The sequence below is a fragment of the Pleurodeles waltl genome, unplaced genomic scaffold (assembly GCF_031143425.1).
Source record: "Pleurodeles waltl isolate 20211129_DDA unplaced genomic scaffold, aPleWal1.hap1.20221129 scaffold_295, whole genome shotgun sequence".
Taxonomy (NCBI): Eukaryota; Metazoa; Chordata; class Amphibia; order Caudata; family Salamandridae; genus Pleurodeles; species Pleurodeles waltl.
In genome coordinates this window covers 91,021-118,392 of record NW_027150001.1, presented here as the reverse complement: position 1 = coordinate 118,392, position 27,372 = coordinate 91,021, and the positions used below count along the sequence as shown (strand labels likewise).

The 27,372-nt window shown below is 48.7% G+C and overlaps 10 non-coding genes across 10 annotated transcripts; 5 read left to right on the top strand and 5 right to left on the bottom strand.

Annotated features, from left to right (window-relative positions):
* The first annotated feature begins 372 nt into the window (after nt 1-372).
* Nucleotides 373-482, top strand: TRNAL-CAA (transfer RNA leucine (anticodon CAA)). Its single transcript has 2 exons — nt 373-410; nt 437-482. It is a non-coding gene; the product is annotated as a tRNA-Leu (tRNA).
* A 298-nt stretch (nt 483-780) lies between these two features.
* Nucleotides 781-853, bottom strand: TRNAK-CUU (transfer RNA lysine (anticodon CUU)). Its single transcript has one exon. It is a non-coding gene; the product is annotated as a tRNA-Lys (tRNA).
* A 5,694-nt stretch (nt 854-6,547) lies between these two features.
* On the top strand, nt 6,548-6,657 carry TRNAL-CAA (transfer RNA leucine (anticodon CAA)). Its single transcript has 2 exons — nt 6,548-6,585; nt 6,612-6,657. It is a non-coding gene; the product is annotated as a tRNA-Leu (tRNA).
* Nucleotides 6,658-6,955: 298 nt separating this feature from the next.
* TRNAK-CUU (transfer RNA lysine (anticodon CUU)) lies at nt 6,956-7,028 on the bottom strand. Its single transcript has one exon. It is a non-coding gene; the product is annotated as a tRNA-Lys (tRNA).
* Nucleotides 7,029-12,722: 5,694 nt separating this feature from the next.
* TRNAL-CAA (transfer RNA leucine (anticodon CAA)) lies at nt 12,723-12,832 on the top strand. Its single transcript has 2 exons — nt 12,723-12,760; nt 12,787-12,832. It is a non-coding gene; the product is annotated as a tRNA-Leu (tRNA).
* Nucleotides 12,833-13,130: 298 nt separating this feature from the next.
* Nucleotides 13,131-13,203, bottom strand: TRNAK-CUU (transfer RNA lysine (anticodon CUU)). Its single transcript has one exon. It is a non-coding gene; the product is annotated as a tRNA-Lys (tRNA).
* A 5,693-nt stretch (nt 13,204-18,896) lies between these two features.
* TRNAL-CAA (transfer RNA leucine (anticodon CAA)) lies at nt 18,897-19,006 on the top strand. Its single transcript has 2 exons — nt 18,897-18,934; nt 18,961-19,006. It is a non-coding gene; the product is annotated as a tRNA-Leu (tRNA).
* A 298-nt stretch (nt 19,007-19,304) lies between these two features.
* TRNAK-CUU (transfer RNA lysine (anticodon CUU)) lies at nt 19,305-19,377 on the bottom strand. Its single transcript has one exon. It is a non-coding gene; the product is annotated as a tRNA-Lys (tRNA).
* A 5,694-nt stretch (nt 19,378-25,071) lies between these two features.
* On the top strand, nt 25,072-25,181 carry TRNAL-CAA (transfer RNA leucine (anticodon CAA)). Its single transcript has 2 exons — nt 25,072-25,109; nt 25,136-25,181. It is a non-coding gene; the product is annotated as a tRNA-Leu (tRNA).
* Nucleotides 25,182-25,479: 298 nt separating this feature from the next.
* On the bottom strand, nt 25,480-25,552 carry TRNAK-CUU (transfer RNA lysine (anticodon CUU)). The gene has a single exon. It is a non-coding gene; the product is annotated as a tRNA-Lys (tRNA).
* Between the last annotated feature and the right edge of the window lie 1,820 nt (nt 25,553-27,372).

Below are 27,372 nucleotides of genomic sequence, written 5' to 3'. Positions count from 1 at the left end.
ACTCCAGAGGCCGGGGTAATTGATAATGGACCCTGCTGAGCAAGTGCGAGGACAGCGGCCCTGGGTGGCTGTGGGGGCGCAGCAGGGTGCCGTGGCGCGCAGTTTGGGTTCCCTGCAGCCGGCACGAGCCTCTGAGGAGGAGCGAGAGACGAGCACTGGAAAGGCAGCGGAGCCGAGGGCTGCGGTTCCTGGTTGGTGTAAAGCGGGGATTAGGGTTAAAGAGTGTGAGGTTGGGCCCTCGGGCCCTGGCTGCCAGGTGAGACACGAAGGTGTGTCCTGCTAAAGGGCACCCCGATAAAACCCAGAAACAGAGCTCGCGGAGGCGTGTCACATGCGTGATGATATCATATCCGGCCTTCACCTATCTCAGTTGTCAGGATGGCCGAGCGGTCTAAGGCGCCAGACTCAAGAGCTGTCTCTTCCCCTCAGCTGGGTGTTCTGGTCTCCGATTGGAGGCGTGGGTTCAAATCCCACTTCTGACACAACATTGTTTTTGCTCACTTAAACTCTCCATATTTACACACAGGTCATGGGAGTGCGGCGCAGCAGCGGAGTTAGAGGACGGGGAGCAGCGACCCCCTACAAGTGTGAACATGAAGAGAGCTCTCGTCCCCGCCCGTGTGCAGACATAAAGAGCTCTCGTCCCCGCCCGTGTGCAGACATAAATAACGAAATTGTAAAGTGAAGTCCCGAAAGGGCGCTGTTAATTTTTATAAAACCACTGTTGGAGGTGCGAACCCGAAGATAAAAAAACAGTACAGCACAAAAAAAATGTATCAGCGCCCAACGTGGGGCTCGAACCCACGACCCTGAGATTAAGAGTCTCATGCTCTACCGACTGAGCTAGCCGGGCCACATAACACAAACCTTGCGGTCCTTTGTGTGACTCCTCTGAAGAAACACACGTGTGCCGATTCTACTGTGTATTTTAAAGCTCCCGCTTCCAGTGCTGCAGCTCCCTCTGTCTCTACCTCTCGCTCTGCCTCAGTCTCATCACACCCCCCTGCCTGCCTCTGGATGGACCAAGCTGACACTCCACACTCACTGCTAGGAAGCCGCCTCTCCGCTCCCCGTTCGCCCTCTCCCTTCACTTCAATGGAAATATTCCAAAGCAGACGCTCTCCGCCTCCAGCCCCTGGCACCCCTGGCAGCTCTGCACCTCTGCAGGAGGCTCAAGGACGCGTGTCTGTCCAGCAGCTAGAGAATGGGGCTTTTCTGCATCTCATTTATACTTCCTTTTTTCGCTGGATTCAAGGACATGACAAACACACACTCCCACAGAGAGACTGTGAAGGACAGACTGAGCCCGCAGCGCCTCACAGCCGGCCTACAGTGAGCTACAGCAGCTGAACACAGTCAACGTACAACTCAATAGCACAGCTACAGGGCGCTTGTGAGGCCCTGGCAGGGACTGTCTCAGAAGGCCACACTGGCGCAGTGCAAACAGCTGCACCAAAGCTGCGCAGAAGCATCACAGGAACAGACTGGCACAGTGCAGACAGCTACACCACTGTAATCAAGAAGCACCTCAGGTACAGGCTGGTGCAGAACAGACTGGTGCAATGCAAAGCCCTGTACCCTGGAGGTGTGGAAGGATCACAGGTGCAGACTGGCACAGGACAGGCTCGTGCAATGCAGAGAGCTACAGCACTGATGTGAAGTGTCAAGATACAGACTGACACAGGGCAGACTGGTGCAATGCAGAGAGCTACAGCACTGATGTGAAGTATCACAGGAATGGCTGGAGCATAGTAGACTGCTGCCATGCAGAGCTACAGCACTGATGTGAAGCATCACATGTGCAGACTGGCACAAGGCAGACTGGCACAATGCAAAGACCTACAGCACTGATATGAAGCATCACAGCTACAGACTGGCACGTGACAGATTGGCACAATGTAGGCAGCTGCAATATGGTGTTTAATAAGCCTCACAGGTGCAGACTGGCATAGGGCATAGCTACAGCACTGATGTGAAGTATGAACGTCGGGACTGGCACAAGGTAGACTGGCACTGTGCAAAGATTTGAAGCATGGAGCTGTAGAAGGATCACAGGTGCAGACTGGCATAGGGCTGACTGACACAAAGTAGAGACCTAAAGGACAGATGGGACCTATCACAAGCACAGACTGGCATAGGGCACGCTGGCATAATGCAGAAAGTTACAGCACAATTCATATATGATGATTTTATATGTATTATTGAGATAGCCATCCATATTTTTTCTTAATAGTCAATAGCAGATTATTAGCACTGTTTCCTTTCATTAACAGGATCGGATAATAAGGGCGCATGAGTACTAGGAGAGACGATACCGGCATGGAACGTGCACCAGGGTTCGGTTGGTGGCTTCAATTTGTTTTCTTCGTTGGAGTTGGAAGATTTCAATTCTTAGAGTGCAGGTTATTTTGTTTGGTTATTGCAAAGAAAGATGAAGGACTAAGGAGGCAGAGATATTTATATGGAGAGCAGGCCTGGGATTGGGCATGTTATGGACTACTGGGAATGTTGGGATATGTAGTTTTTAACATTGATTGGCTGCTGTGACAATCCGCGCCTCCGTGTCCTTAATAGAATTGAAAATTCGTGACGCAATAGCTAGAATTTTTGGGGATTAAAGTACAGGTTTCTGGATGTGTTTAGAGGAGGCAGGGCTAAACCCGGCTTTGAGGCACCTTTCGTGAGTGGAAAGCGCTGTGGAATATGATGGGAGAGATTGTGAGGCAAACTGCAGGAGTTGTGTTTTCAAAGCCTGAGTAGTATTGGTGAAAAGCAGGAAGTCTGTAAAAAAAATTGGAATAAACCTTAAACAAAAAAATACTAATTGCTTAACTGGGGGCTCGAACCCGTGACCCTGATATTAAAAGGCTCGTGCACTACCAAGTGAGATAACCCTGCTCCTTTAGCTAGGCTTGGGCAATATATCTCTTTTCTGTGATGCACCAGGGAGTGTTGTCAGTAGAAGTCATTTCTTTTTAAGACCTCTGACTTCAGTCATGATCCTCTCCCTTTCTCTACCTCTTGCTCTGCTCCAGTCTCATGGACCACTTTCCCTAGACCTGCCTCTAGCTACAAACATGCATCTCTCTCGCTCAGCCTGTCTCAGGGTATATACATGTATCTGTCTCTTTGGACCTGCCTCTGGGTACATACATTTGTCTGTCCAAACTTTCCTCTGTGCACATATATGCATCTGACTCTCTGGATAGGACTCTGGTTACATATATGCACCTGTCTCCGCTTACAGTCGCCTGCCTGTCTATGTCTCTTTACTTCAATGGAAATACTCTAAAGCAGCCCACCCCTGCGCACGTCCCTACCTACTTTGCCGTTCTCAAATGCCACTTTATTAGTGGAATTTATTCTATTCTAAGCAGGCCTCCCCCCACACTTTACTACTGGCTTGTGGCCCTCCCTGAGCATATTAGCCTGCTTTGAAGTTTGTCAGCTTTACTTCCCACTTTATTTGAAGTTCCTATTGGCAGTTTCCTCTGCCCCTTTCAAATTCCCACTTTTCTGACCTGACACTCTACAGCAGTGCTTCCCAACCTTTTGACTTGTGTGAACCCCCACTTTATCACTACTGGAACCTGGGGACCCCCAATGAACCATTATTGGAATCTGGGGACCCCCCACTGAGTCATTACTGAAAGCTGGGGACCTAATCTGTTACTATTATTTGATTTTCTAAGTAATCACGGCCCCCAGAGGAGGCTTTGCGGACTCCTAGGGGTCCCCGGACCACAGGTTGGGAACCACTGCTCTACAGCATGGATGGTTATGAAGGAGAATCTGGGGAAGTTACCTTTTATGATGACTCCGTGGGGTCATTTGAGCGAGACCTTGTCTATGCCCTCGATGCTGGTGTTCGGCACACAGTCAATGTGGCCTTAGATAAAGCTACCCAGACGATTAAGCATCTCTTATTGGGTTTCACTGATCAGCAGGGCTGGGTCCCACATTGCAGCAGCCAGGAAGAGCTGCCGTTTTCGCAAGACCCTTCCGGCTCAAGTTCTGTTGCAAACCCTCACCAAGCTGATTTGAACAAATTGTAGAATCCTTGACTAGGGCGAACTGTTTCTCATCCTCATAGTCTCTTCATCTAAGAGCTGAGAGTAAGGAGGATTCAGATTCCTCGTCTTCCTCTAACAATCCGGATAAGGACACTGATTCTCCTCCCTGTAAATGAAAAGCCAAATCACGGCACACTCAAGTGGCTTCTCAGCCTCTGAAAGTACTCACTTTCGAACCCGAAGATACTGTCCGCCCTAGATCTTACTCCTGGGCTCCGCCTTCGGAGGTAGCCGAATACGTTCAAGCACACATTCGGCATTGTTTCGACAAAGATGTCAGGTCTCGGCTGAGATCTGAATGTCCTAGACATGATTTTCCCTCAAAGGTTACTGAGACTACGGAGATAGATCCCACCCTGGTAACCTATCTTAAGAATTTCTCCAAAGACCTTAAAAAGGGCATTGATCGTGCCTGGTGAGGCTGTCATGACAAACTCCTGGATGTCTCAGGCCCTCCTACTAAGATCTTGGAGCTGGGTTTTTAGGCTAAGGCATCAGGTATCCCTGTTAACCCTGAAGTTCTGGTTGGTTGGGCCCAGAGAGCCTTGTGCTTTCTGGAAAACCCAAAGTGAGCTATCTCTAGTGAGTGGCGGCGCTCCATTTTTAATCAAGATGGATCCCAAACTGACAGATTTGGCCTCGTCTGAATCAGGTCCTTTGGCTGAGGTACTGCTTTTTGGCTCTCCTTTTCTCAAGGAACTTTCGGGGTGCCACAGCGCACAGTTTGGGAATCACTGCTGTCCACGCTCCAGCACCATTTCCAGGGAAGTGTTAATAAACTGAAAACATTTTTTTTACAAATAAAGAACAGGGCGGTAGTATTTATAGTGACTGTGTTTCACAAACTTGAGAAAGTTGGCTCAACAGAAGAATTAAAGTGACTGCTTCACAGCAGGTGGGAGGCACTGTAATCCAGAACTGGACCTTAACACCAAGGACCCTGGGTAGAACAAAGAGGCGTTATGAAGTTGATTCCACAAAAATCATTCATTAAAAACTTTTTGTTTTTGTGTTCTAAAAAAAAAGTGCCAAGGAAAACAATTCTATAATTTATTACTTTACACCAGGCTCACTCTGAAACATTCTTAACCTAAACTTTATACAACCACAGAACCCATTTGTTAAAAATGTGTATTTGTATTAATGTTCAAACAGACCAAAACTCCATAATAAAACATTAAATATAAGGTGCACAATGCTCTGTGGATACTGAGCAGATACTGGAACACAGTATGTAATGTCATCTTATTTTGTGTGCATCTTGTGAACCAGTGAAGTAAGGAGAACACTTGGTAAATAAGTAGCCTCTCAAAATATAACTTCGTATGCAGCCTCATAAATATAGGTTCAATCAATGTAGAATTAACATCGGGTCTCATAATGGCACAAAATGCCATCCGTACCTGTAATACCTTCGTAGACTGGGAAACAGCTGATTGGTTCATGCATCGAAAGAAATCTGGCATATAGGGTAACAACTGAAGCTATTCGTCTCTGTTCTTTGTTTTATTTCTAATAAAAGATCTGGAATTAAAAAATGTATGCACATATACTTATCTGTGTGAAAACAGTGTGCTGCAAATGGGTGTGTCACTTGTTCACATGGGCAAAGTTTGACTCCAGGCTCATGTTCAGGGGTGGGTTCCACTCGCCGGAGGAATGTCGGGCTTTTTTCACTTTTAAAAGCAAGAGAAGCCAGCTTTGAGCTACCGTGCCAGGTAGATCGCCTGGCTGACCATGGACCTCACTGGATGACCCCTGCTGAAAGGGGAAAGTCCACGCTGCAGCAAGCGCCCACTTCTCTTAGAGGCCAACTCAGCAGGAAGATGCGGTGGGGTAGCCTGCAATCCGGCCCATGTGCGGCTGGCGATTTCTGCCAGGGTATTTGGTGTTTATCTTCTGCTGCGGCTGGGAGCGGTAGCTCTCAGAGAAGGTGGTCCGTGCCTGTTGAGAGCGGTGATATATTTTTTCTAAGCACTTGCATGGTTGACTTTAGCGGAATGGAAGATTGCATGCTTAAATGCATCCTGCTCTCCGGTGTGTCGCTAAGAGGCAGCAAGTGCAGCACCTAGAAGGCGCCAGACGTAGCGCCCCCGGCCTGCACTCCAGAGGCCGGGGTAATTGATAATGGACCCTGCTGAGCAAGTGCGAGGACAGCGGCCCTGGGTGGCTGTGGGGGCGCAGCAGGGTGCCGTGGCGCGCAGTTTGGGTTCCCTGCAGCCGGCACGAGCCTCTGAGGAGGAGCGAGAGACGAGCACTGGAAAGGCAGCGGAGCCGAGGGCTGCGGTTCCTGGTTGGTGTAAAGCGGGGATTAGGGTTAAAGAGTGTGAGGTTGGGCCCTCGGGCCCTGGCTGCCAGGTGAGACACGAAGGTGTGTCCTGCTAAAGGGCACCCCGATAAAACCCAGAAACAGAGCTCGCGGAGGCGTGTCACATGCGTGATGATATCATATCCGGCCTTCACCTATCTCAGTTGTCAGGATGGCCGAGCGGTCTAAGGCGCCAGACTCAAGAGCTGTCTCTTCCCCTCAGCTGGGTGTTCTGGTCTCCGATTGGAGGCGTGGGTTCAAATCCCACTTCTGACACAACATTGTTTTTGCTCACTTAAACTCTCCATATTTACACACAGGTCATGGGAGTGCGGCGCAGCAGCGGAGTTAGAGGACGGGGAGCAGCGACCCCCTACAAGTGTGAACATGAAGAGAGCTCTCGTCCCCGCCCGTGTGCAGACATAAAGAGCTCTCGTCCCCGCCCGTGTGCAGACATAAATAACGAAATTGTAAAGTGAAGTCCCGAAAGGGCGCTGTTAATTTTTATAAAACCACTGTTGGAGGTGCGAACCCGAAGATAAAAAAACAGTACAGCACAAAAAAAATGTATCAGCGCCCAACGTGGGGCTCGAACCCACGACCCTGAGATTAAGAGTCTCATGCTCTACCGACTGAGCTAGCCGGGCCACATAACACAAACCTTGCGGTCCTTTGTGTGACTCCTCTGAAGAAACACACGTGTGCCGATTCTACTGTGTATTTTAAAGCTCCCGCTTCCAGTGCTGCAGCTCCCTCTGTCTCTACCTCTCGCTCTGCCTCAGTCTCATCACACCCCCCTGCCTGCCTCTGGATGGACCAAGCTGACACTCCACACTCACTGCTAGGAAGCCGCCTCTCCGCTCCCCGTTCGCCCTCTCCCTTCACTTCAATGGAAATATTCCAAAGCAGACGCTCTCCGCCTCCAGCCCCTGGCACCCCTGGCAGCTCTGCACCTCTGCAGGAGGCTCAAGGACGCGTGTCTGTCCAGCAGCTAGAGAATGGGGCTTTTCTGCATCTCATTTATACTTCCTTTTTTCGCTGGATTCAAGGACATGACAAACACACACTCCCACAGAGAGACTGTGAAGGACAGACTGAGCCCGCAGCGCCTCACAGCCGGCCTACAGTGAGCTACAGCAGCTGAACACAGTCAACGTACAACTCAATAGCACAGCTACAGGGCGCTTGTGAGGCCCTGGCAGGGACTGTCTCAGAAGGCCACACTGGCGCAGTGCAAACAGCTGCACCAAAGCTGCGCAGAAGCATCACAGGAACAGACTGGCACAGTGCAGACAGCTACACCACTGTAATCAAGAAGCACCTCAGGTACAGGCTGGTGCAGAACAGACTGGTGCAATGCAAAGCCCTGTACCCTGGAGGTGTGGAAGGATCACAGGTGCAGACTGGCACAGGACAGGCTCGTGCAATGCAGAGAGCTACAGCACTGATGTGAAGTGTCAAGATACAGACTGACACAGGGCAGACTGGTGCAATGCAGAGAGCTACAGCACTGATGTGAAGTATCACAGGAATGGCTGGAGCATAGTAGACTGCTGCCATGCAGAGCTACAGCACTGATGTGAAGCATCACATGTGCAGACTGGCACAAGGCAGACTGGCACAATGCAAAGACCTACAGCACTGATATGAAGCATCACAGCTACAGACTGGCACGTGACAGATTGGCACAATGTAGGCAGCTGCAATATGGTGTTTAATAAGCCTCACAGGTGCAGACTGGCATAGGGCATAGCTACAGCACTGATGTGAAGTATGAACGTCGGGACTGGCACAAGGTAGACTGGCACTGTGCAAAGATTTGAAGCATGGAGCTGTAGAAGGATCACAGGTGCAGACTGGCATAGGGCTGACTGACACAAAGTAGAGACCTAAAGGACAGATGGGACCTATCACAAGCACAGACTGGCATAGGGCACGCTGGCATAATGCAGAAAGTTACAGCACAATTCATATATGATGATTTTATATGTATTATTGAGATAGCCATCCATATTTTTTCTTAATAGTCAATAGCAGATTATTAGCACTGTTTCCTTTCATTAACAGGATCGGATAATAAGGGCGCATGAGTACTAGGAGAGACGATACCGGCATGGAACGTGCACCAGGGTTCGGTTGGTGGCTTCAATTTGTTTTCTTCGTTGGAGTTGGAAGATTTCAATTCTTAGAGTGCAGGTTATTTTGTTTGGTTATTGCAAAGAAAGATGAAGGACTAAGGAGGCAGAGATATTTATATGGAGAGCAGGCCTGGGATTGGGCATGTTATGGACTACTGGGAATGTTGGGATATGTAGTTTTTAACATTGATTGGCTGCTGTGACAATCCGCGCCTCCGTGTCCTTAATAGAATTGAAAATTCGTGACGCAATAGCTAGAATTTTTGGGGATTAAAGTACAGGTTTCTGGATGTGTTTAGAGGAGGCAGGGCTAAACCCGGCTTTGAGGCACCTTTCGTGAGTGGAAAGCGCTGTGGAATATGATGGGAGAGATTGTGAGGCAAACTGCAGGAGTTGTGTTTTCAAAGCCTGAGTAGTATTGGTGAAAAGCAGGAAGTCTGTAAAAAAAATTGGAATAAACCTTAAACAAAAAAATACTAATTGCTTAACTGGGGGCTCGAACCCGTGACCCTGATATTAAAAGGCTCGTGCACTACCAAGTGAGATAACCCTGCTCCTTTAGCTAGGCTTGGGCAATATATCTCTTTTCTGTGATGCACCAGGGAGTGTTGTCAGTAGAAGTCATTTCTTTTTAAGACCTCTGACTTCAGTCATGATCCTCTCCCTTTCTCTACCTCTTGCTCTGCTCCAGTCTCATGGACCACTTTCCCTAGACCTGCCTCTAGCTACAAACATGCATCTCTCTCGCTCAGCCTGTCTCAGGGTATATACATGTATCTGTCTCTTTGGACCTGCCTCTGGGTACATACATTTGTCTGTCCAAACTTTCCTCTGTGCACATATATGCATCTGACTCTCTGGATAGGACTCTGGTTACATATATGCACCTGTCTCCGCTTACAGTCGCCTGCCTGTCTATGTCTCTTTACTTCAATGGAAATACTCTAAAGCAGCCCACCCCTGCGCACGTCCCTACCTACTTTGCCGTTCTCAAATGCCACTTTATTAGTGGAATTTATTCTATTCTAAGCAGGCCTCCCCCCACACTTTACTACTGGCTTGTGGCCCTCCCTGAGCATATTAGCCTGCTTTGAAGTTTGTCAGCTTTACTTCCCACTTTATTTGAAGTTCCTATTGGCAGTTTCCTCTGCCCCTTTCAAATTCCCACTTTTCTGACCTGACACTCTACAGCAGTGCTTCCCAACCTTTTGACTTGTGTGAACCCCCACTTTATCACTACTGGAACCTGGGGACCCCCAATGAACCATTATTGGAATCTGGGGACCCCCCACTGAGTCATTACTGAAAGCTGGGGACCTAATCTGTTACTATTATTTGATTTTCTAAGTAATCACGGCCCCCAGAGGAGGCTTTGCGGACTCCTAGGGGTCCCCGGACCACAGGTTGGGAACCACTGCTCTACAGCATGGATGGTTATGAAGGAGAATCTGGGGAAGTTACCTTTTATGATGACTCCGTGGGGTCATTTGAGCGAGACCTTGTCTATGCCCTCGATGCTGGTGTTCGGCACACAGTCAATGTGGCCTTAGATAAAGCTACCCAGACGATTAAGCATCTCTTATTGGGTTTCACTGATCAGCAGGGCTGGGTCCCACATTGCAGCAGCCAGGAAGAGCTGCCGTTTTCGCAAGACCCTTCCGGCTCAAGTTCTGTTGCAAACCCTCACCAAGCTGATTTGAACAAATTGTAGAATCCTTGACTAGGGCGAACTGTTTCTCATCCTCATAGTCTCTTCATCTAAGAGCTGAGAGTAAGGAGGATTCAGATTCCTCGTCTTCCTCTAACAATCCGGATAAGGACACTGATTCTCCTCCCTGTAAATGAAAAGCCAAATCACGGCACACTCAAGTGGCTTCTCAGCCTCTGAAAGTACTCACTTTCGAACCCGAAGATACTGTCCGCCCTAGATCTTACTCCTGGGCTCCGCCTTCGGAGGTAGCCAAATACGTTCAAGCACACATTCGGCATTGTTTCGACAAAGATGTCAGGTCTCGGCTGAGATCTGAATGTCCTAGACATGATTTTCCCTCAAAGGTTACTGAGACTACGGAGATAGATCCCACCCTGGTAACCTATCTTAAGAATTTCTCCAAAGACCTTAAAAAGGGCATTGATCGTGCCTGGTGAGGCTGTCATGACAAACTCCTGGATGTCTCAGGCCCTCCTACTAAGATCTTGGAGCTGGGTTTTTAGGCTAAGGCATCAGGTATCCCTGTTAACCCTGAAGTTCTGGTTGGTTGGGCCCAGAGAGCCTTGTGCTTTCTGGAAAACCCAAAGTGAGCTATCTCTAGTGAGTGGCGGCGCTCCATTTTTAATCAAGATGGATCCCAAACTGACAGATTTGGCCTCGTCTGAATCAGGTCCTTTGGCTGAGGTACTGCTTTTTGGCTCTCCTTTTCTCAAGGAACTTTCGGGGTGCCACAGCGCACAGTTTGGGAATCACTGCTGTCCACGCTCCAGCACCATTTCCAGGGAAGTGTTAATAAACTGAAAACATTTTTTTTACAAATAAAGAACAGGGCGGTAGTATTTATAGTGACTGTGTTTCACAAACTTGAGAAAGTTGGCTCAACAGAAGAATTAAAGTGACTGCTTCACAGCAGGTGGGAGGCACTGTAATCCAGAACTGGACCTTAACACCAAGGACCCTGGGTAGAACAAAGAGGCGTTATGAAGTTGATTCCACAAAAATCATTCATTAAAAACTTTTTGTTTTTGTGTTCTAAAAAAAAAGTGCCAAGGAAAACAATTCTATAATTTATTACTTTACACCAGGCTCACTCTGAAACATTCTTAACCTAAACTTTATACAACCACAGAACCCATTTGTTAAAAATGTGTATTTGTATTAATGTTCAAACAGACCAAAACTCCATAATAAAACATTAAATATAAGGTGCACAATGCTCTGTGGATACTGAGCAGATACTGGAACACAGTATGTAATGTCATCTTATTTTGTGTGCATCTTGTGAACCAGTGAAGTAAGGAGAACACTTGGTAAATAAGTAGCCTCTCAAAATATAACTTCGTATGCAGCCTCATAAATATAGGTTCAATCAATGTAGAATTAACATCGGGTCTCATAATGGCACAAAATGCCATCCGTACCTGTAATACCTTCGTAGACTGGGAAACAGCTGATTGGTTCATGCATCGAAAGAAATCTGGCATATAGGGTAACAACTGAAGCTATTCGTCTCTGTTCTTTGTTTTATTTCTAATAAAAGATCTGGAATTAAAAAATGTATGCACATATACTTATCTGTGTGAAAACAGTGTGCTGCAAATGGGTGTGTCACTTGTTCACATGGGCAAAGTTTGACTCCAGGCTCATGTTCAGGGGTGGGTTCCACTCGCCGGAGGAATGTCGGGCTTTTTTCACTTTTAAAAGCAAGAGAAGCCAGCTTTGAGCTACCGTGCCAGGTAGATCGCCTGGCTGACCATGGACCTCACTGGATGACCCCTGCTGAAAGGGGAAAGTCCACGCTGCAGCAAGCGCCCACTTCTCTTAGAGGCCAACTCAGCAGGAAGATGCGGTGGGGTAGCCTGCAATCCGGCCCATGTGCGGCTGGCGATTTCTGCCAGGGTATTTGGTGTTTATCTTCTGCTGCGGCTGGGAGCGGTAGCTCTCAGAGAAGGTGGTCCGTGCCTGTTGAGAGCGGTGATATATTTTTCCTAAGCACTTGCATGGTTGACTTTAGCGGAATGGAAGATTGCATGCTTAAATGCATCCTGCTCTCCGGTGTGTCGCTAAGAGGCAGCAAGTGCAGCACCTAGAAGGCGCCAGACGTAGCGCCCCCGGCCTGCACTCCAGAGGCCGGGGTAATTGATAATGGACCCTGCTGAGCAAGTGCGAGGACAGCGGCCCTGGGTGGCTGTGGGGGCGCAGCAGGGTGCCGTGGCGCGCAGTTTGGGTTCCCTGCAGCCGGCACGAGCCTCTGAGGAGGAGCGAGAGACGAGCACTGGAAAGGCAGCGGAGCCGAGGGCTGCGGTTCCTGGTTGGTGTAAAGCGGGGATTAGGGTTAAAGAGTGTGAGGTTGGGCCCTCGGGCCCTGGCTGCCAGGTGAGACACGAAGGTGTGTCCTGCTAAAGGGCACCCCGATAAAACCCAGAAACAGAGCTCGCGGAGGCGTGTCACATGCGTGATGATATCATATCCGGCCTTCACCTATCTCAGTTGTCAGGATGGCCGAGCGGTCTAAGGCGCCAGACTCAAGAGCTGTCTCTTCCCCTCAGCTGGGTGTTCTGGTCTCCGATTGGAGGCGTGGGTTCAAATCCCACTTCTGACACAACATTGTTTTTGCTCACTTAAACTCTCCATATTTACACACAGGTCATGGGAGTGCGGCGCAGCAGCGGAGTTAGAGGACGGGGAGCAGCGACCCCCTACAAGTGTGAACATGAAGAGAGCTCTCGTCCCCGCCCGTGTGCAGACATAAAGAGCTCTCGTCCCCGCCCGTGTGCAGACATAAATAACGAAATTGTAAAGTGAAGTCCCGAAAGGGCGCTGTTAATTTTTATAAAACCACTGTTGGAGGTGCGAACCCGAAGATAAAAAAACAGTACAGCACAAAAAAAATGTATCAGCGCCCAACGTGGGGCTCGAACCCACGACCCTGAGATTAAGAGTCTCATGCTCTACCGACTGAGCTAGCCGGGCCACATAACACAAACCTTGCGGTCCTTTGTGTGACTCCTCTGAAGAAACACACGTGTGCCGATTCTACTGTGTATTTTAAAGCTCCCGCTTCCAGTGCTGCAGCTCCCTCTGTCTCTACCTCTCGCTCTGCCTCAGTCTCATCACACCCCCTGCCTGCCTCTGGATGGACCAAGCTGACACTCCACACTCACTGCTAGGAAGCCGCCTCTCCGCTCCCCGTTCGCCCTCTCCCTTCACTTCAATGGAAATATTCCAAAGCAGACGCTCTCCGCCTCCAGCCCCTGGCACCCCTGGCAGCTCTGCACCTCTGCAGGAGGCTCAAGGACGCGTGTCTGTCCAGCAGCTAGAGAATGGGGCTTTTCTGCATCTCATTTATACTTCCTTTTTTCGCTGGATTCAAGGACATGACAAACACACACTCCCACAGAGAGACTGTGAAGGACAGACTGAGCCCGCAGCGCCTCACAGCCGGCCTACAGTGAGCTACAGCAGCTGAACACAGTCAACGTACAACTCAATAGCACAGCTACAGGGCGCTTGTGAGGCCCTGGCAGGGACTGTCTCAGAAGGCCACACTGGCGCAGTGCAAACAGCTGCACCAAAGCTGCGCAGAAGCATCACAGGAACAGACTGGCACAGTGCAGACAGCTACACCACTGTAATCAAGAAGCACCTCAGGTACAGGCTGGTGCAGAACAGACTGGTGCAATGCAAAGCCCTGTACCCTGGAGGTGTGGAAGGATCACAGGTGCAGACTGGCACAGGACAGGCTCGTGCAATGCAGAGAGCTACAGCACTGATGTGAAGTGTCAAGATACAGACTGACACAGGGCAGACTGGTGCAATGCAGAGAGCTACAGCACTGATGTGAAGTATCACAGGAATGGCTGGAGCATAGTAGACTGCTGCCATGCAGAGCTACAGCACTGATGTGAAGCATCACATGTGCAGACTGGCACAAGGCAGACTGGCACAATGCAAAGACCTACAGCACTGATATGAAGCATCACAGCTACAGACTGGCACGTGACAGATTGGCACAATGTAGGCAGCTGCAATATGGTGTTTAATAAGCCTCACAGGTGCAGACTGGCATAGGGCATAGCTACAGCACTGATGTGAAGTATGAACGTCGGGACTGGCACAAGGTAGACTGGCACTGTGCAAAGATTTGAAGCATGGAGCTGTAGAAGGATCACAGGTGCAGACTGGCATAGGGCTGACTGACACAAAGTAGAGACCTAAAGGACAGATGGGACCTATCACAAGCACAGACTGGCATAGGGCACGCTGGCATAATGCAGAAAGTTACAGCACAATTCATATATGATGATTTTATATGTATTATTGAGATAGCCATCCATATTTTTTCTTAATAGTCAATAGCAGATTATTAGCACTGTTTCCTTTCATTAACAGGATCGGATAATAAGGGCGCATGAGTACTAGGAGAGACGATACCGGCATGGAACGTGCACCAGGGTTCGGTTGGTGGCTTCAATTTGTTTTCTTCGTTGGAGTTGGAAGATTTCAATTCTTAGAGTGCAGGTTATTTTGTTTGGTTATTGCAAAGAAAGATGAAGGACTAAGGAGGCAGAGATATTTATATGGAGAGCAGGCCTGGGATTGGGCATGTTATGGACTACTGGGAATGTTGGGATATGTAGTTTTTAACATTGATTGGCTGCTGTGACAATCCGCGCCTCCGTGTCCTTAATAGAATTGAAAATTCGTGACGCAATAGCTAGAATTTTTGGGGATTAAAGTACAGGTTTCTGGATGTGTTTAGAGGAGGCAGGGCTAAACCCGGCTTTGAGGCACCTTTCGTGAGTGGAAAGCGCTGTGGAATATGATGGGAGAGATTGTGAGGCAAACTGCAGGAGTTGTGTTTTCAAAGCCTGAGTAGTATTGGTGAAAAGCAGGAAGTCTGTAAAAAAAATTGGAATAAACCTTAAACAAAAAAATACTAATTGCTTAACTGGGGGCTCGAACCCGTGACCCTGATATTAAAAGGCTCGTGCACTACCAAGTGAGATAACCCTGCTCCTTTAGCTAGGCTTGGGCAATATATCTCTTTTCTGTGATGCACCAGGGAGTGTTGTCAGTAGAAGTCATTTCTTTTTAAGACCTCTGACTTCAGTCATGATCCTCTCCCTTTCTCTACCTCTTGCTCTGCTCCAGTCTCATGGACCACTTTCCCTAGACCTGCCTCTAGCTACAAACATGCATCTCTCTCGCTCAGCCTGTCTCAGGGTATATACATGTATCTGTCTCTTTGGACCTGCCTCTGGGTACATACATTTGTCTGTCCAAACTTTCCTCTGTGCACATATATGCATCTGACTCTCTGGATAGGACTCTGGTTACATATATGCACCTGTCTCCGCTTACAGTCGCCTGCCTGTCTATGTCTCTTTACTTCAATGGAAATACTCTAAAGCAGCCCACCCCTGCGCACGTCCCTACCTACTTTGCCGTTCTCAAATGCCACTTTATTAGTGGAATTTATTCTATTCTAAGCAGGCCTCCCCCCACACTTTACTACTGGCTTGTGGCCCTCCCTGAGCATATTAGCCTGCTTTGAAGTTTGTCAGCTTTACTTCCCACTTTATTTGAAGTTCCTATTGGCAGTTTCCTCTGCCCCTTTCAAATTCCCACTTTTCTGACCTGACACTCTACAGCAGTGCTTCCCAACCTTTTGACTTGTGTGAACCCCCACTTTATCACTACTGGAACCTGGGGACCCCCAATGAACCATTATTGGAATCTGGGGACCCCCCACTGAGTCATTACTGAAAGCTGGGGACCTAATCTGTTACTATTATTTGATTTTCTAAGTAATCACGGCCCCCAGAGGAGGCTTTGCGGACTCCTAGGGGTCCCCGGACCACAGGTTGGGAACCACTGCTCTACAGCATGGATGGTTATGAAGGAGAATCTGGGGAAGTTACCTTTTATGATGACTCCGTGGGGTCATTTGAGCGAGACCTTGTCTATGCCCTCGATGCTGGTGTTCGGCACACAGTCAATGTGGCCTTAGATAAAGCTACCCAGACGATTAAGCATCTCTTATTGGGTTTCACTGATCAGCAGGGCTGGGTCCCACATTGCAGCAGCCAGGAAGAGCTGCCGTTTTCGCAAGACCCTTCCGGCTCAAGTTCTGTTGCAAACCCTCACCAAGCTGATTTGAACAAATTGTAGAATCCTTGACTAGGGCGAACTGTTTCTCATCCTCATAGTCTCTTCATCTAAGAGCTGAGAGTAAGGAGGATTCAGATTCCTCGTCTTCCTCTAACAATCCGGATAAGGACACTGATTCTCCTCCCTGTAAATGAAAAGCCAAATCACGGCACACTCAAGTGGCTTCTCAGCCTCTGAAAGTACTCACTTTCGAACCCGAAGATACTGTCCGCCCTAGATCTTACTCCTGGGCTCCGCCTTCGGAGGTAGCCGAATACGTTCAAGCACACATTCGGCATTGTTTCGACAAAGATGTCAGGTCTCGGCTGAGATCTGAATGTCCTAGACATGATTTTCCCTCAAAGGTTACTGAGACTACGGAGATAGATCCCACCCTGGTAACCTATCTTAAGAATTTCTCCAAAGACCTTAAAAAGGGCATTGATCGTGCCTGGTGAGGCTGTCATGACAAACTCCTGGATGTCTCAGGCCCTCCTACTAAGATCTTGGAGCTGGGTTTTTAGGCTAAGGCATCAGGTATCCCTGTTAACCCTGAAGTTCTGGTTGGTTGGGCCCAGAGAGCCTTGTGCTTTCTGGAAAACCCAAAGTGAGCTATCTCTAGTGAGTGGCGGCGCTCCATTTTTAATCAAGATGGATCCCAAACTGACAGATTTGGCCTCGTCTGAATCAGGTCCTTTGGCTGAGGTACTGCTTTTTGGCTCTCCTTTTCTCAAGGAACTTTCGGGGTGCCACAGCGCACAGTTTGGGAATCACTGCTGTCCACGCTCCAGCACCATTTCCAGGGAAGTGTTAATAAACTGAAAACATTTTTTTTACAAATAAAGAACAGGGCGGTAGTATTTATAGTGACTGTGTTTCACAAACTTGAGAAAGTTGGCTCAACAGAAGAATTAAAGTGACTGCTTCACAGCAGGTGGGAGGCACTGTAATCCAGAACTGGACCTTAACACCAAGGACCCTGGGTAGAACAAAGAGGCGTTATGAAGTTGATTCCACAAAAATCATTCATTAAAAACTTTTTGTTTTTGTGTTCTAAAAAAAAAGTGCCAAGGAAAACAATTCTATAATTTATTACTTTACACCAGGCTCACTCTGAAACATTCTTAACCTAAACTTTATACAACCACAGAACCCATTTGTTAAAAATGTGTATTTGTATTAATGTTCAAACAGACCAAAACTCCATAATAAAACATTAAATATAAGGTGCACAATGCTCTGTGGATACTGAGCAGATACTGGAACACAGTATGTAATGTCATCTTATTTTGTGTGCATCTTGTGAACCAGTGAAGTAAGGAGAACACTTGGTAAATAAGTAGCCTCTCAAAATATAACTTCGTATGCTGCCTCATAAATATACGTTCAATCAATGTAGAATTAACATCGGGTCTCATAATGGCACAAAATGCCATCCGTACCTGTAATACCTTCGTAGACTGGGAAACAGCTGATTGGTTCATGCATCGAAAGAAATCTGGCATATAGGGTAACAACTGAAGCTATTCGTCTCTGTTCTTTGTTTTATTTCTAATAAAAGATCTGGAATTAAAAAATGTATGCACATATACTTATCTGTGTGAAAACAGTGTGCTGCAAATGGGTGTGTCACTTGTTCACATGGGCAAAGTTTGACTCCAGGCTCATGTTCAGGGGTGGGTTCCACTCGCCGGAGGAATGTCGGGCTTTTTTCACTTTTAAAAGCAAGAGAAGCCAGCTTTGAGCTACCGTGCCAGGTAGATCGCCTGGCTGACCATGGACCTCACTGGATGACCCCTGCTGAAAGGGGAAAGTCCACGCTGCAGCAAGCGCCCACTTCTCTTAGAGGCCAACTCAGCAGGAAGATGCGGTGGGGTAGCCTGCAATCCGGCCCATGTGCGGCTGGCGATTTCTGCCAGGGTATTTGGTGTTTATCTTCTGCTGCGGCTGGGAGCGGTAGCTCTCAGAGAAGGTGGTCCGTGCCTGTTGAGAGCGGTGATATATTTTTTCTAAGCACTTGCATGGTTGACTTTAGCGGAATGGAAGATTGCATGCTTAAATGCATCCTGCTCTCCGGTGTGTCGCTAAGAGGCAGCAAGTGCAGCACCTAGAAGGCGCCAGACGTAGCGCCCCCGGCCTGCACTCCAGAGGCCGGGGTAATTGATAATGGACCCTGCTGAGCAAGTGCGAGGACAGCGGCCCTGGGTGGCTGTGGGGGCGCAGCAGGGTGCCGTGGCGCGCAGTTTGGGTTCCCTGCAGCCGGCACGAGCCTCTGAGGAGGAGCGAGAGACGAGCACTGGAAAGGCAGCGGAGGCGAGGGCTGCGGTTCCTGGTTGGTGTAAAGCGGGGATTAGGGTTAAAGAGTGTGAGGTTGGGCCCTCGGGCCCTGGCTGCCAGGTGAGACACGAAGGTGTGTCCTGCTAAAGGGCACCCCGATAAAACCCAGAAACAGAGCTCGCGGAGGCGTGTCACATGCGTGATGATATCATATCCGGCCTTCACCTATCTCAGTTGTCAGGATGGCCGAGCGGTCTAAGGCGCCAGACTCAAGAGCTGTCTCTTCCCCTCAGCTGGGTGTTCTGGTCTCCGATTGGAGGCGTGGGTTCAAATCCCACTTCTGACACAACATTGTTTTTGCTCACTTAAACTCTCCATATTTACACACAGGTCATGGGAGTGCGGCGCAGCAGCGGAGTTAGAGGACGGGGAGCAGCGACCCCCTACAAGTGTGAACATGAAGAGAGCTCTCGTCCCCGCCCGTGTGCAGACATAAAGAGCTCTCGTCCCCGCCCGTGTGCAGACATAAATAACGAAATTGTAAAGTGAAGTCCCGAAAGGGCGCTGTTAATTTTTATAAAACCACTGTTGGAGGTGCGAACCCGAAGATAAAAAAACAGTACAGCACAAAAAAAATGTATCAGCGCCCAACGTGGGGCTCGAACCCACGACCCTGAGATTAAGAGTCTCATGCTCTACCGACTGAGCTAGCCGGGCCACATAACACAAACCTTGCGGTCCTTTGTGTGACTCCTCTGAAGAAACACACGTGTGCCGATTCTACTGTGTATTTTAAAGCTCCCGCTTCCAGTGCTGCAGCTCCCTCTGTCTCTACCTCTCGCTCTGCCTCAGTCTCATCACACCCCCCTGCCTGCCTCTGGATGGACCAAGCTGACACTCCACACTCACTGCTAGGAAGCCGCCTCTCCGCTCCCCGTTCGCCCTCTCCCTTCACTTCAATGGAAATATTCCAAAGCAGACGCTCTACGCCTCCAGCCCCTGGCACCCCTGGCAGCTCTGCACCTCTGCAGGAGGCTCAAGGACGCGTGTCTGTCCAGCAGCTAGAGAATGGGGCTTTTCTGCATCTCATTTATACTTCCTTTTTTCGCTGGATTCAAGGACATGACAAACACACACTCCCACAGAGAGACTGTGAAGGACAGACTGAGCCCGCAGCGCCTCACAGCCGGCCTACAGTGAGCTACAGCAGCTGAACACAGTCAACGTACAACTCAATAGCACAGCTACAGGGCGCTTGTGAGGCCCTGGCAGGGACTGTCTCAGAAGGCCACACTGGCGCAGTGCAAACAGCTGCACCAAAGCTGCGCAGAAGCATCACAGGAACAGACTGGCACAGTGCAGACAGCTACACCACTGTAATCAAGAAGCACCTCAGGTACAGGCTGGTGCAGAACAGACTGGTGCAATGCAAAGCCCTGTACCCTGGAGGTGTGGAAGGATCACAGGTGCAGACTGGCACAGGACAGGCTCGTGCAATGCAGAGAGCTACAGCACTGATGTGAAGTGTCAAGATACAGACTGACACAGGGCAGACTGGTGCAATGCAGAGAGCTACAGCACTGATGTGAAGTATCACAGGAATGGCTGGAGCATAGTAGACTGCTGCCATGCAGAGCTACAGCACTGATGTGAAGCATCACATGTGCAGACTGGCACAAGGCAGACTGGCACAATGCAAAGACCTACAGCACTGATATGAAGCATCACAGCTACAGACTGGCACGTGACAGATTGGCACAATGTAGGCAGCTGCAATATGGTGTTTAATAAGCCTCACAGGTGCAGACTGGCATAGGGCATAGCTACAGCACTGATGTGAAGTATGAACGTCGGGACTGGCACAAGGTAGACTGGCACTGTGCAAAGATTTGAAGCATGGAGCTGTAGAAGGATCACAGGTGCAGACTGGCATAGGGCTGACTGACACAAAGTAGAGACCTAAAGGACAGATGGGACCTATCACAAGCACAGACTGGCATAGGGCACGCTGGCATAATGCAGAAAGTTACAGCACAATTCATATATGATGATTTTATATGTATTATTGAGATAGCCATCCATATTTTTTCTTAATAGTCAATAGCAGATTATTAGCACTGTTTCCTTTCATTAACAGGATCGGATAATAAGGGCGCATGAGTACTAGGAGAGACGATACCGGCATGGAACGTGCACCAGGGTTCGGTTGGTGGCTTCAATTTGTTTTCTTCGTTGGAGTTGGAAGATTTCAATTCTTAGAGTGCAGGTTATTTTGTTTGGTTATTGCAAAGAAAGATGAAGGACTAAGGAGGCAGAGATATTTATATGGAGAGCAGGCCTGGGATTGGGCATGTTATGGACTACTGGGAATGTTGGGATATGTAGTTTTTAACATTGATTGGCTGCTGTGACAATCCGCGCCTCCGTGTCCTTAATAGAATTGAAAATTCGTGACGCAATAGCTAGAATTTTTGGGGATTAAAGTACAGGTTTCTGGATGTGTTTAGAGGAGGCAGGGCTAAACCCGGCTTTGAGGCACCTTTCGTGAGTGGAAAGCGCTGTGGAATATGATGGGAGAGATTGTGAGGCAAACTGCAGGAGTTGTGTTTTCAAAGCCTGAGTAGTATTGGTGAAAAGCAGGAAGTCTGTAAAAAAAATTGGAATAAACCTTAAACAAAAAAATACTAATTGCTTAACTGGGGGCTCGAACCCGTGACCCTGATATTAAAAGGCTCGTGCACTACCAAGTGAGATAACCCTGCTCCTTTAGCTAGGCTTGGGCAATATATCTCTTTTCTGTGATGCACCAGGGAGTGTTGTCAGTAGAAGTCATTTCTTTTTAAGACCTCTGACTTCAGTCATGATCCTCTCCCTTTCTCTACCTCTTGCTCTGCTCCAGTCTCATGGACCACTTTCCCTAGACCTGCCTCTAGCTACAAACATGCATCTCTCTCGCTCAGCCTGTCTCAGGGTATATACATGTATCTGTCTCTTTGGACCTGCCTCTGGGTACATACATTTGTCTGTCCAAACTTTCCTCTGTGCACATATATGCATCTGACTCTCTGGATAGGACTCTGGTTACATATATGCACCTGTCTCCGCTTACAGTCGCCTGCCTGTCTATGTCTCTTTACTTCAATGGAAATACTCTAAAGCAGCCCACCCCTGCGCACGTCCCTACCTACTTTGCCGTTCTCAAATGCCACTTTATTAGTGGAATTTATTCTATTCTAAGCAGGCCTCCCCCCACACTTTACTACTGGCTTGTGGCCCTCCCTGAGCATATTAGCCTGCTTTGAAGTTTGTCAGCTTTACTTCCCACTTTATTTGAAGTTCCTATTGGCAGTTTCCTCTGCCCCTTTCAAATTCCCACTTTTCTGACCTGACACTCTACAGCAGTGCTTCCCAACCTTTTGACTTGTGTGAACCCCCACTTTATCACTACTGGAACCTGGGGACCCCCAATGAACCATTATTGGAATCTGGGGACCCCCCACTGAGTCATTACTGAAAGCTGGGGACCTAATCTGTTACTATTATTTGATTTTCTAAGTAATCACGGCCCCCAGAGGAGGCTTTGCGGACTCCTAGGGGTCCCCGGACCACAGGTTGGGAACCACTGCTCTACAGCATGGATGGTTATGAAGGAGAATCTGGGGAAGTTACCTTTTATGATGACTCCGTGGGGTCATTTGAGCGAGACCTTGTCTATGCCCTCGATGCTGGTGTTCGGCACACAGTCAATGTGGCCTTAGATAAAGCTACCCAGACGATTAAGCATCTCTTATTGGGTTTCACTGATCAGCAGGGCTGGGTCCCACATTGCAGCAGCCAGGAAGAGCTGCCGTTTTCGCAAGACCCTTCCGGCTCAAGTTCTGTTGCAAACCCTCACCAAGCTGATTTGAACAAATTGTAGAATCCTTGACTAGGGCGAACTGTTTCTCATCCTCATAGTCTCTTCATCTAAGAGCTGAGAGTAAGGAGGATTCAGATTCCTCGTCTTCCTCTAACAATCCGGATAAGGACACTGATTCTCCTCCCTGTAAATGAAAAGCCAAATCACGGCACACTCAAGTGGCTTCTCAGCCTCTGAAAGTACTCACTTTCGAACCCGAAGATACTGTCCGCCCTAGATCTTACTCCTGGGCTCCGCCTTCGGAGGTAGCCGAATACGTTCAAGCACACATTCGGCATTGTTTCGACAAAGATGTCAGGTCTCGGCTGAGATCTGAATGTCCTAGACATGATTTTCCCTCAAAGGTTACTGAGACTACGGAGATAGATCCCACCCTGGTAACCTATCTTAAGAATTTCTCCAAAGACCTTAAAAAGGGCATTGATCGTGCCTGGTGAGGCTGTCATGACAAACTCCTGGATGTCTCAGGCCCTCCTACTAAGATCTTGGAGCTGGGTTTTTAGGCTAAGGCATCAGGTATCCCTGTTAACCCTGAAGTTCTGGTTGGTTGGGCCCAGAGAGCCTTGTGCTTTCTGGAAAACCCAAAGTGAGCTATCTCTAGTGAGTGGCGGCGCTCCATTTTTAATCAAGATGGATCCCAAACTGACAGATTTGGCCTCGTCTGAATCAGGTCCTTTGGCTGAGGTACTGCTTTTTGGCTCTCCTTTTCTCAAGGAACTTTCGGGGTGCCACAGCGCACAGTTTGGGAATCACTGCTGTCCACGCTCCAGCACCATTTCCAGGGAAGTGTTAATAAACTGAAAACATTTTTTTTACAAATAAAGAACAGGGCGGTAGTATTTATAGTGACTGTGTTTCACAAACTTGAGAAAGTTGGCTCAACAGAAGAATTAAAGTGACTGCTTCACAGCAGGTGGGAGGCACTGTAATCCAGAACTGGACCTTAACACCAAGGACCCTGGGTAGAACAAAGAGGCGTTATGAAGTTGATTCCACAAAAATCATTCATTAAAAACTTTTTGTTTTTGTGTTCTAAAAAAAAAGTGCCAAGGAAAACAATTCTATAATTTATTACTTTACACCAGGCTCACTCTGAAACATTCTTAACCTAAACTTTATACAACCACAGAACCCATTTGTTAAAAATGTGTATTTGTATTAATGTTCAAACAGACCAAAACTCCATAATAAAACATTAAATATAAGGTGCACAATGCTCTGTGGATACTGAGCAGATACTGGAACACAGTATGTAATGTCATCTTATTTTGTGTGCATCTTGTGAACCAGTGAAGTAAGGAGAACACTTGGTAAATAAGTAGCCTCTCAAAATATAACTTCGTATGCAGCCTCATAAATATAGGTTCAATCAATGTAGAATTAACATCGGGTCTCATAATGGCACAAAATGCCATCCGTACCTGTAATACCTTCGTAGACTGGGAAACAGCTGATTGGTTCATGCATCGAAAGAAATCTGGCATATAGGGTAACAACTGAAGCTATTCGTCTCTGTTCTTTGTTTTATTTCTAATAAAAGATCTGGAATTAAAAAATGTATGCACATATACTTATCTGTGTGAAAACAGTGTGCTGCAAATGGGTGTGTCACTTGTTCACATGGGCAAAGTTTGACTCCAGGCTCATGTTCAGGGGTGGGTTCCACTCGCCGGAGGAATGTCGGGCTTTTTTCACTTTTAAAAGCAAGAGAAGCCAGCTTTGAGCTACCGTGCCAGGTAGATCGCCTGGCTGACCATGGACCTCACTGGATGACCCCTGCTGAAAGGGGAAAGTCCACGCTGCAGCAAGCGCCCACTTCTCTTAGAGGCCAACTCAGCAGGAAGATGCGGTGGGGTAGCCTGCAATCCGGCCCATGTGCGGCTGGCGATTTCTGCCAGGGTATTTGGTGTTTATCTTCTGCTGCGGCTGGGAGCGGTAGCTCTCAGAGAAGGTGGTCCGTGCCTGTTGAGAGCGGTGATATATTTTTCCTAAGCACTTGCATGGTTGACTTTAGCGGAATGGAAGATTGCATGCTTAAATGCATCCTGCTCTCCGGTGTGTCGCTAAGAGGCAGCAAGTGCAGCACCTAGAAGGCGCCAGACGTAGCGCCCCCGGCCTGCACTCCAGAGGCCGGGGTAATTGATAATGGACCCTGCTGAGCAAGTGCGAGGACAGCGGCCCTGGGTGGCTGTGGGGGCGCAGCAGGGTGCCGTGGCGCGCAGTTTGGGTTCCCTGCAGCCGGCACGAGCCTCTGAGGAGGAGCGAGAGACGAGCACTGGAAAGGCAGCGGAGGCGAGGGCTGCGGTTCCTGGTTGGTGTAAAGCGGGGATTAGGGTTAAAGAGTGTGAGGTTGGGCCCTCGGGCCCTGGCTGCCAGGTGAGACACGAAGGTGTGTCCTGCTAAAGGGCACCCCGATAAAACCCAGAAACAGAGCTCGCGGAGGCGTGTCACATGCGTGATGATATCATATCCGGCCTTCACCTATCTCAGTTGTCAGGATGGCCGAGCGGTCTAAGGCGCCAGACTCAAGAGCTGTCTCTTCCCCTCAGCTGGGTGTTCTGGTCTCCGATTGGAGGCGTGGGTTCAAATCCCACTTCTGACACAACATTGTTTTTGCTCACTTAAACTCTCCATATTTACACACAGGTCATGGGAGTGCGGCGCAGCAGCGGAGTTAGAGGACGGGGAGCAGCGACCCCCTACAAGTGTGAACATGAAGAGAGCTCTCGTCCCCGCCCGTGTGCAGACATAAAGAGCTCTCGTCCCCGCCCGTGTGCAGACATAAATAACGAAATTGTAAAGTGAAGTCCCGAAAGGGCGCTGTTAATTTTTATAAAACCACTGTTGGAGGTGCGAACCCGAAGATAAAAAAACAGTACAGCACAAAAAAAATGTATCAGCGCCCAACGTGGGGCTCGAACCCACGACCCTGAGATTAAGAGTCTCATGCTCTACCGACTGAGCTAGCCGGGCCACATAACACAAACCTTGCGGTCCTTTGTGTGACTCCTCTGAAGAAACACACGTGTGCCGATTCTACTGTGTATTTTAAAGCTCCCGCTTCCAGTGCTGCAGCTCCCTCTGTCTCTACCTCTCGCTCTGCCTCAGTCTCATCACACCCCCCTGCCTGCCTCTGGATGGACCAAGCTGACACTCCACACTCACTGCTAGGAAGCCGCCTCTCCGCTCCCCGTTCGCCCTCTCCCTTCACTTCAATGGAAATATTCCAAAGCAGACGCTCTCCGCCTCCAGCCCCTGGCACCCCTGGCAGCTCTGCACCTCTGCAGGAGGCTCAAGGACGCGTGTCTGTCCAGCAGCTAGAGAATGGGGCTTTTCTGCATCTCATTTATACTTCCTTTTTTCGCTGGATTCAAGGACATGACAAACACACACTCCCACAGAGAGACTGTGAAGGACAGACTGAGCCCGCAGCGCCTCACAGCCGGCCTACAGTGAGCTACAGCAGCTGAACACAGTCAACGTACAACTCAATAGCACAGCTACAGGGCGCTTGTGAGGCCCTGGCAGGGACTGTCTCAGAAGGCCACACTGGCGCAGTGCAAACAGCTGCACCAAAGCTGCGCAGAAGCATCACAGGAACAGACTGGCACAGTGCAGACAGCTACACCACTGTAATCAAGAAGCACCTCAGGTACAGGCTGGTGCAGAACAGACTGGTGCAATGCAAAGCCCTGTACCCTGGAGGTGTGGAAGGATCACAGGTGCAGACTGGCACAGGACAGGCTCGTGCAATGCAGAGAGCTACAGCACTGATGTGAAGTGTCAAGATACAGACTGACACAGGGCAGACTGGTGCAATGCAGAGAGCTACAGCACTGATGTGAAGTATCACAGGAATGGCTGGAGCATAGTAGACTGCTGCCATGCAGAGCTACAGCACTGATGTGAAGCATCACATGTGCAGACTGGCACAAGGCAGACTGGCACAATGCAAAGACCTACAGCACTGATATGAAGCATCACAGCTACAGACTGGCACGTGACAGATTGGCACAATGTAGGCAGCTGCAATATGGTGTTTAATAAGCCTCACAGGTGCAGACTGGCATAGGGCATAGCTACAGCACTGATGTGAAGTATGAACGTCGGGACTGGCACAAGGTAGACTGGCACTGTGCAAAGATTTGAAGCATGGAGCTGTAGAAGGATCACAGGTGCAGACTGGCATAGGGCTGACTGACACAAAGTAGAGACCTAAAGGACAGATGGGACCTATCACAAGCACAGACTGGCATAGGGCACGCTGGCATAATGCAGAAAGTTACAGCACAATTCATATATGATGATTTTATATGTATTATTGAGATAGCCATCCATATTTTTTCTTAATAGTCAATAGCAGATTATTAGCACTGTTTCCTTTCATTAACAGGATCGGATAATAAGGGCGCATGAGTACTAGGAGAGACGATACCGGCATGGAACGTGCACCAGGGTTCGGTTGGTGGCTTCAATTTGTTTTCTTCGTTGGAGTTGGAAGATTTCAATTCTTAGAGTGCAGGTTATTTTGTTTGGTTATTGCAAAGAAAGATGAAGGACTAAGGAGGCAGAGATATTTATATGGAGAGCAGGCCTGGGATTGGGCATGTTATGGACTACTGGGAATGTTGGGATATGTAGTTTTTAACATTGATTGGCTGCTGTGACAATCCGCGCCTCCGTGTCCTTAATAGAATTGAAAATTCGTGACGCAATAGCTAGAATTTTTGGGGATTAAAGTACAGGTTTCTGGATGTGTTTAGAGGAGGCAGGGCTAAACCCGGCTTTGAGGC